Here is a 12,063-nt window from a genome sequence, read left to right on the forward strand (position 1 = left end):
TCTTTTCTTTTCCAAGTCTTGCATTGTCTTTCCTGGCCTGTCATACTAGCCAGTTAAAAAACATTGCTCAATCGTAATTCTAATTAATTAAATAATTAATTACATTTCCAGTGTGTATCTCGACACAGGAAACTCCTGACTGATCACTCAACAAGAGTCATAAAGTTTTCCTCCCGTTATTCTGAAAATATCTCTCAAGTGATTAATACTGTCAATAGCTCTATCATTATTGTTAGTGCCAGAGGACGCGCTAATTGCAGTGCACTAATGCTTCAGGTTAGGACTGTTGAAAGCATGCAGCGTTCACATGGTTGTTGTGGTGCGGCCACCTCTTTGAGATGTCAGGTTGTGGGAGCTGCCATGCTGGTAACAAAGCCCTGTTCATCCTGCTTCAGGGTGACCAAGTGATTCCAATTAAAGCTGCATGTGTTGTTTACTGAGGCTGGGGTCGTGCAAGTCAAACATGAAGGAGTCTGATCTTACAAGTAGAGAGCAGAACCCCACATCACTCCGACTCAAGTCTGTTCAGACAAACGCTGAGATCCATGGTCTCACTTTTTCAACCAGGTGATTGAAGCAGTCTGTTTCAATTTTACAGTATGTTTTTGTACTTATGTTTTCCAATTCATTTCCATATGCAACACAGTTACTGACTTTAAAATAACAGCACTCAGTGCATGCAACAGTCATGCTTGACAGACACCAGTTTTTCTCTGAAATAGAGAAAAAAAGACTGAACTGAACCCAAACTTTATCAGCAAAATGATCAGATCAAATTGAAGGCAAGTATGAAAAAGCAAGACAAATCAATTTGTTTTAGTTTAATATGACTTCCACAGACAGAAAGAGAGAGGTGACCAGTCAGAGAGGGCAGAGGAAGGAGAAGATTAATGAGGGAGTCTGAAGTATCACAGGAAAAAACATACAGCACTGAGTAATAAATACTACACATGCTCTGACAGAATATTGTAATGCAATGCATGCAATGTTTTATCATCATGCTCTGTTGTTCAAGTTTTACCTGGACTATATAACCTTCATGACTTTGTATCTCTACAGCCTTTACAGTAAGACAATGAAGTTAAAGGGATAGTTTGGATTTTTTGAAGTAGGGCTGTATGAGGTACTTACACATGCAGAAAAGGGCTGCAAGTCAGCCAAATATTATAATATGGTTTCGAGATGGAAGAAGCTGTCAAGGGAAGCCAAGGTCAAGGGATGAAAATATTCTAAATATAGCACACACGTTTTTTAGGCAGGCAGCAGTTCATTGCCTAGCTTCCTACACTGGTACTCCTACTGCTTCTCCAAACTAGGGACATAATACAATGACTATGGATAAGTACTTCATACAACCCCACTTCAAAAAAAATCCAACATATCCCTTTACAACTTTATAACTTTCAAATGGGTTAGATGGTATCACTGTGAGCGATTATAAACAATATAACAAATGAAAGGGTTAAGAAGTTTGTGCTTTTACAACGATGACATGATGAAGAGTATAAAAGCAGCAATATGGTGGTCAAAATTCTGCATTACAGTTGGAACAGGAAACAGTGCTGACTGCCCAGTGGCAGGGATACAAAATAAAGATACAGTAATTTAAGGTTTTGAGGATTTACAGATTCAAAGGTTTATTTGTCACATACTCAAGTAAACGCAATGAAAAACAAACAGTTCAATGCATTTTAGACCCTCCTACTGCCATACCACCTTTTTGCAATTGACATGAACAGAAACACACACACACTTGACCTCAATGCCAAATTTCAGCCTCCTAGAGCGGCGACTGCGGCCGCCAAAGGATGGGTGACTGAGTGAGCTATAGAGCAGCTGCTTGCAGCTAAAAATTATAAATATATGTTTATTTCACAAGTGTGTAGGGCGTTGCAAAGGGTTCAATGAAGACAATGTGCTTTTTCAATTCAGACAGAGCGAATGTCACCAGATGAGTTTGTTCTGCTCTACTGCAGATTCTCCCCAAAATAGGTTATGGTTATCTTGAGACATACATTTTAAGGATTTTCTAGACATATTTCAGTACTGATTGCCATCATGAAAGACTTTCTCAAGGCCATTTTTCTTATGTTGGCAGTCTTACTCCTGACTTTGTAACACTAAAATATGAATGGCATAGTGGCTCAGTGGTTTGCCCGTTTGCCGCACAATAAAAAAGTCCAAAGACGCAGCTCCCACAAGGGCGTGCTGGGGCCTTTCTTTACAGAGGTTGAGAGGTTTTTATAGAAGACATTTTGACATGTCACAGTACAAACTGCACAGATGTAATTGATAAAATTAACCATTCAAGTTACAGCTAATGTTATTAGTAACACCTGTGTTTTTCCTAGTATTACTAGTCAATTGTCTGCTGTCTGTGAAAATTCTTAGTCATCCAGGTCATGGAATTGGTTAAGGGTTATCACAGGCAGTTTCAAGAACCTAAGCAAATCCAGTTGCCTGTTATGAACCTTAACAAAGTCAAATGTCTACTGTAAAAAAGGGCTTTACAATTGCATCTACCTAAATTGGAAATTGTGTTTATTTCTTTATTTTTGGCACTTCAACTAGGCGCCCTGAACATGCAGTAGTTCAGTTTATACTAAGGTTTATATTTACAATGTTTATATTAACTGTCTGCATATATATGTTAATGTGGTTATTATTTACATATTTACATTTTTTAATCATTACAGCAACAACATCAAAAAATAATTGGCTGAATCTACCTCTGTGGTTACATCACATTTACCTTAGTCTAAGTCCTTAGCCTTTGACTGGTTAGTTCATTCACATTAGTCAGAACAATGAAGTGTTGTTGTATGGAACTGCTGTGGAGTGTGGAGGACAGTAAAGCGCTGCAAGTTATGTCTCCATCCTGCTGTTTTTTTCTTACTAAGACTTATCCAACAACCAAATATTAAACCCTCATGTTATACTACATGCAGGACACATTTCCACAAATGTGCAGACGGTATTCCATATCCTGTTGTAGCATAGTGGTCACCTCATGGACAAGCTACAGAGACGTCCTCATGGTCACAACAAATTGGAGGTTCGCTGATGTCCACACATACACCCTCTGATGACAAAATCTATGTCACACACACCCACAATTATACAATACATAGCTTTTCTTCTTAATTTTAGCATGAAGGACATTATTACTTCATTTATGATTATATTTTTACTATTGTTATTGACTGATAAAACTGGATTGATTATTTACATGGAGCCTGGTTGGTCTGATCCAACAGATGAGCTACTGTTGCTCAAATTGCTGAAGAAGTTAATGCTGGTTCTCGCAGAAAGGTATCAGAATACACAGTGCATTGCAGTTTGTATAAAGTCAGGGTGTCCATGCTGACCCCTGTGCACCGCCGAAAGCGCCAACAATGGGCATGTGAGCATCAGAACTGGACCACGGAGCAATGGAAGAAAGTGACCTGGTCTGATGAATCATGTTTTCTTTTATATCACGTGGATGGCCGGGTGCGTGTGTATCACTTACCTGGGAAACACATGGCACCAGGATGCACTATGGGAAGAAGGCAAGCCGGCTGAGGCAGTGTGATGCTTTGGGCAATGTTCTGCTGGGAAACCTTGGGTCCTGCCATCCATGTGGATGTTACTTTGACACCTACCACCTACCTAAGCCTACCTAAGCACTAGAACATGTACACGCTTTCATGGAAACGGTATTCCCTGATGGCTGTGGCGTCTTTCAGCAGGATAATGCGCCGTGCCACAAAGCAAAAATGGTTCAGGAATGGTTTGAGGAGCACAACGAGTTTGAGGTGTTGACTTGGCCTTCAAATTCCCCAGATCACAATCCAATCGAGCATCTTTGGAACATGATGGACAAACAAGTCCGATCCATGGAGGCCCCACCTCACAACTTAGAGGACTTAAAGGATCTGCTGCTAACATCTTGGTGGCAGATACCACAGCACAACTTCAGGGGTCTAGTGGAGTCTATGCCTCGACAGGTCAGGGCTGTTTTGGCAGCAAAATGGGGACCAACACAATATTAGGCAGGTGGTCATAATGTTATGCCTGATCGGTGTATACAGGATTCTGAAATGAGGATATGATGATAACATGCACAAAAAACTCCAAGACTGGACCATGATGGGTCAATACTGTGATGTTATGTTCCTTTTCAACAATAAGAACAACAGGTCCTCCTCAACATGTCAAATTAACACTAAATTTACCTGAAGAAAAATGCCACCATTGATTACTAAAAATAGAGGTTTGACAAATATTCCGCACATCTAATACCTTTGGTTATGAAACAAAATGACATATGTACCGAATGAAAAAAAGATTTGCATGTGAGATTAAGCAACATGAAAGGCAAACAGGATAAGTTGATTATGTAGAATGAACAAAGGAGTGTACAATTTGGCCAGACTTCACTCTGGTTTTGAGCACGAAAAGGGCTGACTGTTGGCCGAGTGTCGACATCAGCTTGTGACTTACTGACTGTCAAAGTTAGTGACTGTGACTGTGTAGGAGGACAGCTCCCTGAACAAATGTCCTTTTCATTTCATGCTTTTGCACCCACACACTCCACTCCTCTGCTGCTGATTCAATTGCAGCTAATCACTCAATTGCAATCACATGTATGAGCAAGTAAATAACCTATTCAAAGGATTGTGCACAAAAATAACCTTTTCTTCCTTTGGATGTCTGAGAAAGAGGTTGTTCTGGTGCATCTTACTGTGTCCCGTGTATAAAAGAGTTTGTAGTTTGTCGTGTCTGGTACCTTCTGTATTTTCTCATTGCTACTTCACATGATTTTTTTAAGTGGACCTTTTTTAAGTGGCTAAAATACATTTTGTTTCTGACCATGTCCATAGCAGTGCATTGCTTAGCCTCTGCACTGGTTCCCCTCTCTGCTTCTCCAAACTGAGGGCCTGCATCGTCTATATATAGTAAACTGACTGATTAATAGGTACCCCACATCAAATTATCTGAACTGTCTCTTTAAGTTTTTTCCAAGACTACAAGACACTGTACTACCACAGTACAGCCACAAATTATGTCAGTGCACCTTTGATACAGTCTTGCTTGTGCGCTTTTGCTTGCACTGGAAGAAGTGAAAGACGGAAATACAGTTTGGCATGTTGACTCAAGACTGAATTTCCCAGGAGCCCTAAATGGACAGCTATTAAAGTTTAATTGCTCTCCTTGCCAATTGGAAGAAATTTTAGAGCTACTGTAGGCAGGAAAACTATTGAAGGAGTTCAGTGCTGGACTCACACTTGTCGCTTAAAGGTTAGGAAAGACAAGTACTCTCATATATCCACATTGGACCCCCTCATCTCAGAAGTTATTATATCAAATGTAAAAGAAAAAAAAAGAAAGCATGATCCAGAAGAAAAGAGCGGACAACAGCAAGGCTTAAAATTTCCAAATGCCAGCTCAATTTCACCATCATCCAAGAAAAAAAAGACAGAAAAAACAGAGAGTATCTGAGTTTTGTTTCTCGATTATTTGCATAATACACTGTGATGGGTGGATACTCATCTCAATCCCTGGCTCTTTTGTATCTGCAGATTACAAAAAGCCTGTTTCCAGCGCCGTGTAGGCTACCAAGAAGAGACTATCAAAGGGAAGGAATGGGCTTTCAAGTTAGGACCCTTCGATTGTGTTACAGATTGGTTCCAGGTGAGGCAGCTTTGGGAACTTCAGCCGGAGGAAAATTGCCCCTCTGTGCAACGCTTGTGAGAGGCAGGGAGGCTTCACGGTTGGCATGGTGCTCCGGAATTCCAATACTACTCACGTTTGGTGGGATTTCTGAGGGATGAACGCTGGGCCTCAAAAATCTTGTTGTGGTTGATTGCAGCTACATTAAAAGCTAAGCCCAGACAAAAAAGGGGGTATACAGAGTGTCTGGCTTGTTGAATAGCTGGATAGCACCACAGTCCGCAGACAATAATTGCCAACATAATGTTCAAAACATGCCTTTGATTCACTCATAAGATAAGTCCTGGATTTATTTTTCAAAACAGACATTTTCCAGTTCCACTCTGGTGTTAACGTGATTTCCAAAATGAGCAGTTCATGTTCTTCTTTTTCACACATGTTATTATGGCAGGAAACTATCTCAAGGACTCCTGGCAGAGATGTGCCTTACACATTTCAGCAGACAGGGCTCCACAAGTATATCATATCGAGGAATAAACCATACTTAACCATTATTCTATTTCCCTCTAATACTGCATTGATTTATTGACTCCCTCAGACCACACGCGCTGGGGAAAACTAGCTTTTGATTATGTGGAAATATATCTATATAGCTTTCCTCAACTCATTTCACTCAGGAAGCAACAAGTTTCAGTGGACCTTTATCTTTAGAGGGTCTTGGAGATGGATGACGACCAATAAAAGACTTTGACAGCTCATTATGTTACTTATTCAATGCAATTTAGATGCAGTATCAAAGGCAAAATATGCAGGATATCCATAAAAAACAATCCATAGACTCATACAGAAATAATCCCTCTGAATCATCAAGACTCACCACAAGTGTGTGGTGGCGCCTGCATCCAGAGAGACCCTCCACCCATACCTTCCAACACATTCTCATCCCAGCTCACCACCGCTTGTGCTGAGGCACAAGGTACCCATTTACCTGCTGTATTTGATGCAGTCAGAAGGACGTTTTGGGGTTACAATAACTATGTCACATTAGGTATGTCACTGAAGCGACTTGCGAAACCTAAGTCACATGTCACCTAAATGAGCTCCACCTAAACCAGCTCACTAAATGAAAGTCACATGACGCATTTAACAACATGCCTTACATATATGCCTTACAACAACTTTACATAATGTTTTGGTTTCACATGAGACACAAACCCAGTCTCCTGGGTGAAAGTCCTGTGTTTGTTTGAGCCATCTATCCAACCCACCTCCTCTAGATGCAGACTTTCTCCCTCTTTATACTACACTGAAAGCCTGTGTCTGTATGACAAGCCAGGACAGTGGTGACAAAATGTTGGTATCTGACAAGTTGGGGCTGACAAACCACCAGCAGTGTTTGTCAGTGCCTGCATCTGCTGAGAACCCATCCTCCACCGATACCTTCTTATTTTCTGTGCTGTGTTTTAGACACTACCAACCCAAAAGACCTTGAAAAGAGCCTCAACGATCACCTATCCTACATATTCTACGTTTGAAGCCTGTCATCACATTTACCAATTGATCCTAATACTTTGACATCTTCACAGACTCCTCAAGTGGCGCCATTTGTCTTGTAACTGATATCCTGCCATGATCATCTTTATCTTCTTTTGATATACTAGTACCCACCACACCCAGCCTCAAAGCCAGGGCCATCTTTACAGTTAAACACATTTTAAATAAGTCCTCTGGGAAACTCTAAACAGACCCTAAATTGTTTCACACGTACACAGAGTGACTCTGTGTGCCTGCTGCACACACTCTTGTCAGATCTGATCTGAACCAGGCTACGTGTGGGAAAGACAATTAGGCAGAGACAGAGCTGAGCCATGCACAGGCGTGCCAAGCTGTGGCATTACGCATCACTCACCTGTCTGGCCAAATAAACCGCGACAGGGAAACATCTGCTCATGTTTTCAAAAAGGGCAAAAATGTCTGTCCCGTTTTGTTCTTTGGGACTTTTGAAGCTGTGCAGCAAAAACTTCTATTTTAGCTTTTGGTTGCAATTGCACTGCCCAGAGGATGACGCCCAGAAACATATCAAATACGGCAAATCAATAAGAAAATAATAAAATTCAGGTAAAGGGCAGGGTCTCTACAGATACAGACCACACCACACACTTCTTGTTGGTCATAAGCAGTACTGGGAATAATGAGTTACTGTAATTCCACTACTTTTGGCAGTAACTAAACTTGTCACTGATCACGTCTTACCTGAAACTGCAGAGGAGAGCAGATATAGCAGAAAAATTCCCTGATCTACGATCTAATGTCACCTGACCTTACGATGGCAGGAGACAGTTCAGGAGATGTGAGAACTGTACTGTACTGAACTGTACTGTAATAAAACTTGGTTAACATATCTGTCTGAACCAGAAGCAAAAAAAGTGTAGGTGCCAGGTGTTGCTGCCATCTGGTGGTCGGGAGGATTAAAAACTCCTTTCAGTCATCATGGCTACAGTGGGATAGATTAAAAAAAAAAGTTACAGCTGATACTAAAATAATAAAACTACACAAAAAAGTATGGCTAAAATAATATAGCTACACTAAACTAATATAGGTATGTCTTCACTGATTATAGAATAAAAGATTTCTCAGAGACTGAAAAGTGACACAAAAGATACTTTCCCAAGTAACTAATTACTTTTATAATGTGGTAATTGGTAAAGTTAAATTAGATGACTTTTTAGAAAAGTAACTAGTGAGTGTAACTAATTACTAAAATTCAGTAACTTGCCTAACACAGGCTTGTGAGCAGTGCACCTGTACGATTATTCAGTGGAGACACAGGAAAAAAAAACAAAACAAAACAAGAGAGCTGTTGGTGAAAATTAAATTTCACAATGAGTGAAAAGCTTGTTTCCACCTTCACTGAGCACTGAGAACAACAAAGAGGATCTTGCAGACCAAGGCCACACAGAGCAAATAAGCTGTTATTCCACTGTTGTTTGGAAGGATTGTGAAGAGATTGGTCTCGTAATGAAAAGAAAATAGAAGTGATGTTCCCATGACGGATATGGTAAACTAAATTGAGAGAGGCTGCTCTGTCGGCTCGGAGTTCACACCTCTGGTCCCCCTCCTCCCTCCTCCCTCACTCCCTCACAATCACCCTTCGTCCTTTAACCTCATTGACTCACCCTTTCCACAGAACCTGATCTGGCCCAGAGGCCCATGCGCTCATGTCCTGCCGAGGATTTGTTGATTTCTCTAATCACTGTTCCAGCTCCGCTTGTCTTTGTTTGTTTTACAGAACAAGCAGCAAACACAAGCGCTTAAGATGGTCCTGTGGAACAAAGAGAAGTGCTTGAGGACACTGAACTCTTGATTGCATCTGTAAGGTCACTGTAATTACTGCGTGCTTTTGTCCTGAAGTGCGCTATAGCAGAATTATGTCAATTGTAATTATGGATGAGATTTCTTTGTTTTTTGTCAAAATGTATGCACGAATGAACATCAAATATGGAAAGTTAATTCTTGCTTGTTTAGTTCTGTCAGCATGTGACTGGACTGTGTTTTGTGTCATTTTAAAAAGGTTGTCTGTAAGTCCTGCCTAATTGGGAGTGTGGGTATATTTCTGTGCATGTTTTAGTCTGTGTAAGATCTGAAAGGAGATGCATAGGAGAATGGAGGGTGAACGCTGCTGAGAATGAAAACCATGAGGAGGAGGAAGTGCTGTATTTATGCTGTTCATGGTCTCCTCTCTTCACTGACAGGGGGAAACAAGCCCTGCTGGCGATCTGCACGGCTTGGCCTTATTTCACTGACAGGAGAGTCTGCATTCTCTGAAGCCCTCTCTGTTCCTCCTGTGGTAGTTACACTGTGTTTAAAACCAGAACCACAGCTCTGTTCCTATCCTGAGGAACCCAGAAGTGTACCCCCTGACCCCCAAAATGTTTATTGATATAAACTGAATGTGAATGATGGAAGTTTTGTTATACAGGCAAAGAAAAGAGCTCTTTTTTGCCAAATTTATACACCAGAATAAAGACAGTGAAAATGACAGCTAAGTAGAGTAAAATCAACTGACTAAACAATGAAGAATTATTTTAAGGACTCTGAGACATCAAAGGCCTAAGCTTGTGCACGAAATCCAAGCATCACTGCAGTCTCCTCTTTAGCATGCAGATACAGAGCAACAGGAGGGATTAGCCACAGCGTGACATAAGTCAAAGCAAGACAAGCCAAACAGATGTCATGTTTGACCAAGATACATACGGTTAGCACACATGGAGGCTACTGCAGCACTACATGCTTATTAGTCTTGTTAGTGACACTGCTGACAGATTAGCAAGGCAGAAAGTAGCAGCTTTCCCATCAGCACGCTACAGTACTATAAGACAGGTGGACTGCACAAATTAAAAGATTATTTTCTGAAAGGTTCCATTATTTACTTTAGTTAAAGCTCTGATTAGATTTTATTATTGTGATACGCATAAATAACGGGCCCAGCCTAAACATGAAGTTGCTGGAAGGTTGCTGGTTCAGTCCCTCGGACGGATAAATCAGGGTGGGGAAGTGAAAGATAGTACTTACCCCTCCTTCATTATCACCACTGAGGTGCCCTTGAGCAAGACCCTTAACCCTAATCTCTCCAGTGAAAACAGAAAAACACATCCTAGCATTTTTTTTCCAAACTTAAAGGGATAGTTCACCCCAGACAATACATATTTTTACCCCAGCCTGTAATGCTGTTTATCTATCTGGATCTTTTTTGTGTGTGTGAGTTTGGAGATTTCAGCTGTAGAGATATCAGCCATCTCTCCAATATTCTGGTAGATTCCACTGCAGAAAGAAAGGAGTCATGATTTTTGGAAAGAGACAGTGGTTTTGAATTTTTCAAATGTGTGGGTTTTTTTTTTGTTTGTTTGTTTGTTTGTTTGTTTTGTTTTGTTTTGAGCACCACAAGCTGAGTCTCATTTAGTCCCATTATATTGGAGAGAAGGCAGACATCTCTACAGCTGAAATCTCCAAATCTTGGCAACTCACACCGAAACAGTCCAAGTGGATAAATAGCTCTACAGGCTGGGGTGAAAATATGTATTTTTGATTTTGGGATGAACTGTCTTTTTAAACTTTAGAACTAAGGAACCATTCCATTCTGTATTAGTGCACCACAATATGTCTGTATTTTGATCTAACATTTCATTCAATGTAGATAATTTTAACTAAACGGGACAATACTATAAACAGGACAATACAGGAGAAAATGTGATTCATTCTTAACTTCAGAGGAAAGATGAATCCAGATGGGGGATTCCTGCTCTCAGCTCTGCAACTCAAGGCCTTTGACTCCTTGCTAAGTTTGCTGTTATTTAAGATTCAGGGCCGTAATAGTGCTTAATTTGAATATATGTTCAGAATTTGGTTTTAACAAATATCTCATAACCATTTTCATTTCCAAACCAAGTAACTTTGTTCTAATTGTGTTCGTGTTGCATGATAAATTGTATATTAGCATATTATATACATATATTGTAAGTCATCTTCCCCAAAAATAGCATGACTCTTTAAAGATTTAGAGATTTAATCCAAAGTAAAACCTTCTTACTGACTGTGTTTTCTTTTTTTATTCTACAGTCTTATCACTTCGTATTTTCACTTTACTGAACCAGGAATCCAACCCATATCTCCATGAACAGACAAAATAGGAGTAAAGGTATTAATGACTAAATACAGCTATTCCATATCCCCAAGGTTTAATTTAATATAAATAGAACAAGCCACCTGCCATTACATCAGCATAAAGACTTTGTTTGTTTGTTCATTTATTTATTCATTTATTTATGCATTCTTCCTTGCATGGACTGCACAGCACTCATCCTCTTGTGCCTATTTTTGCTTTTTTTTTTTTTTCTTGACTAAATGGTTAGCATCTGGGTTTTGTGGGCTCAATTAGCCAAAAAATATCACAGACTAAAAAAATCACGTCATTCACCAGACCGAGTTTTGCTCATTTTTCAGTGAAAAACAAGTTGGGAAATTCAGAAGTTGATTTAACTCCAGAGTTTAACTAAATCCAAATTTGAGACACTTACTGCTCACACATGTTGGTTCATAAGTGCAAGAGTATTTGTGTCAGAGGTTAGGGTCAGGGATGGGGCTGCTCTTTTATCAGTCTTAAAGCTATACTCTCATGGTATTTTTGCCTCAGATTTAATAAACCAGCGTAATTAAATGGTTGATGGTGGGAAAGTGGCCAAGCTCAATTATCTGTGGTCTGTTTTCCTCTACCTGATGTAACAGAAGGCTGCTTCACAATGAATGCACAGTCACACCACCACCAATACCACTCAATCTGCAGCTCTAACTACATAATGAACTGTTGCGCCTCAGATGTCAGTCACACACTGTCTCCCTCTCGTCTTTCTG

Source organism: Lutjanus erythropterus, chromosome 1, assembly GCF_056507025.1.
Source record: "Lutjanus erythropterus isolate fLutEry1 chromosome 1, fLutEry1.hap2, whole genome shotgun sequence".
In the NCBI taxonomy this organism is placed as follows: domain Eukaryota; kingdom Metazoa; phylum Chordata; class Actinopteri; order Lutjaniformes; family Lutjanidae; genus Lutjanus; species Lutjanus erythropterus.